This window comes from Cryptotermes secundus, unplaced genomic scaffold, assembly GCF_002891405.2.
Source record: "Cryptotermes secundus unplaced genomic scaffold, Csec_1.0 scaffold588, whole genome shotgun sequence".
Classification (NCBI taxonomy): Eukaryota; Metazoa; Arthropoda; class Insecta; order Blattodea; family Kalotermitidae; genus Cryptotermes; species Cryptotermes secundus.
In genome coordinates, this window is record NW_019737990.1 from 588823 (window position 1) to 591486 (window position 2664).

The window sequence follows — 2664 nt, forward strand, 5'->3', positions numbered from 1 at the left end:
AACACTGTTGAACGATACCTGATTATTCAGAACCCATTCAGCAAATGCCCTTCTCTGATGTTTGTTTTGAACTGTAACTTTAGGCAATACTGTCATTTGATATGAATACAAATTCAAATCACTTTTCAGTATTTGTTGCACAGATCGTCTGGGTATCCCCAGTTGTGCTGCAGCCTTCCTTGTTGATTTTCTGGGGACTTTTGCAGTGCCACTCTGACAGCATCAATGTTCTCCAGAGGAAAAACAGATGAAGGCTAGCAACATTTCCTCTCTGACACTGAACCATCATTATTAAACTGGTTATAAAGTTTATGAATTGTTTTGAATGAAGGTGCCCCTCGCTTTTGAAAATGAGCATGAAACCGTCTCTGTGTAACCACAACACTTCTTGTTTCAGAAGAGAACAACAGTATTTTTATGCATTGTTCTGTAGGGAGCCTTCTTTCATCAGTCATCTTGTGTAAATTGGTGCATGAGCAGGAACAGTGTAACACTAGCGCGCTCAGTAAGAGTAAGAACTAATCTCCGTGAGGTAATGTGAGTGTTAGTGTGTTGTGAAACATCATCCATTGCATGGTTGAATGATTAATGCTATAACAAATATTGGATTATTTCATGCACCATCCCATGTCTCTCTAGCTAACTATCTCTTGTCCATCTTGATATGTTGAAAATTCTGTCCATATATGTATATTTTATTTCTTTGTGTATGTCCATCTCTCCATCTTTATCCGCATGTCTATCCATCCATCTGTTCATCTATCTGGTCATCCACTCATTCACCCAACCGACCATTCTGGACAAGATCCATGATCAAAAGAGTATACTCAGTTTAGAGACCACTGTGTGTTCCATCCAACTGTTTCTTAGCTGCAGACAGCAACCCTGGAGTTTATAATTAGTCTTTACTGTTAATTTTGTCATACTGCTAGTAAAATTATTATCAGAAAAAATCCATCCATCCATCCACCCATCTGTCCACACGTCCTTATATTTCATATAATCTCTCTAAAGTACAAAACAAAAGGTGCTGTTGCATTCTTTATGACAGTAATTTAAATATTGTCTCATTTCAGTAGCTGAGGTAATATAACCCATAAGAAGTACAGATTCTGCCATAATGCTGTTCATTCAGTGGTTGCTACAGTTGCTACAGTGGTTTCTTGGATGGGGAGAGAAGTATGTAAGTAATCTTTATAGTATATACACACACATATCTAACCCTTCCAGCTGCACTGTGGCCCTGGGGTCCGCTCAGCCTATAACAGAAATGTGCACCACAAATCTTCTAGGGGGGGGGGCACACAATTAAAGAAAAGGTTCAAAAGCAACATGTGCCAGAACATCAAGTTGTTGCATAGTCATGTCAGCTGGATATGTAGTTGAGGTTGAGGAAACAAGAGGTGCATACAATTTGGAAGTGAAACACGCTTCTGTGGTTTCCTCTTGGAAGATCTGAACAGGAGTTTCCCTCATTGTGGTGATAATGTCAAAAGGCTCATATTTAATGATAATCATAATTATAATCATATTCATAATCATACAGTCACTACTCATTTCCTAAAAATATGACACTTTTCTTGGTTCGTGATTTATTTAACACAGCACATGACAAACTTATTTTATGTTGACAGAAAGAAGACCGAGACTGTTACTTGCTTATGTCTGAGAGACAGAAGGAGCTAATGCATCTCATGGTGATACTTCATGAAATGTTTAAGAAGCTAGAGGAGAAGGTATATAAACAGTGAACAGTGATGTACAGTACACAATAAGTGTTTGAAGAAGAGAGCATTTCACTTTCTTTCCTACTTACAGACTTAAAATATGCCAAGAATTTTGTCTCAGTTCTTATGTAAATTTTATCATGATTATGGACATCCTATTTGTAATATCTTCCACAAATATTCTTTTTATATTCCACTCATATAACATTGTCAACCATACTCAACTGATACACTAATTTGGGGAAAAACAGTAATGCAGTATTGTAATTAAAGTAGACTGTAGAGAAAAGCTCCTGGAATACCTGAAAGATAAGGGTCCCTGATCCTGGAGAAAAATGTTAATAGTGTCATGTGTAGGGTGGTATGCGCAACAAAAATGACGGATTCTAGTTCAGGTGACTGGATTTGTTAGCACCTCGGTTATAGTCTTCCTAATGACATTTAAATACAGCGATATCGCTGGTCCTCTCCTGGTATCACAAGTAAAATGCAGGAACTATAGCAGTCTCACTGCATCACATACTCCAAGTATTACACATGAATGAAGTCTTTTAATCACACACCATGTCTTCACAGGCTGACTTCTTATACCTCTTCTACAAAAAAAATTCCATGGCTCTCTTCTACCGAGAATTCAGAACTCAGAACTAAATTGTAGTCAAAGTCAAAGTAACATTGCAACTGGCAGTCAGTCAGTCAGTCGGTCAGTCAGTAAGTCTTGATGCTAAGCGACCTCCATAGTCTAGGGGTAATGTTCCCACCTCATGACTCAAGGTACGCGGGTTCAAACCTGGCAGAGGTCGTGGAATTTTTAAGGGCGCAAAAATTCAGGGAACAAGTTCTCCAGGAGGGACTTTAAGCCGTGAGTTCCGTGTCATAGATTTACAGCACGTAAAAGATCATCATGTCTCTAGGAGAACTCTGAGCAAAATTAGGC

The 2664-nt window shown here is 38.5% G+C and overlaps 1 long non-coding RNA gene across 1 annotated transcript; it reads left to right on the plus strand.

Annotated features, from left to right (window-relative positions):
• Positions 1 to 1077: 1077 nt before the first annotated feature.
• LOC111870642 lies at positions 1078 to 1736 on the plus strand. Its single transcript, XR_002843890.2, has 2 exons — positions 1078 to 1183; positions 1635 to 1736. It is a non-coding gene; the product is annotated as an uncharacterized LOC111870642 (long non-coding RNA).
• Positions 1737 to 2664: the final 928 nt, after the last annotated feature.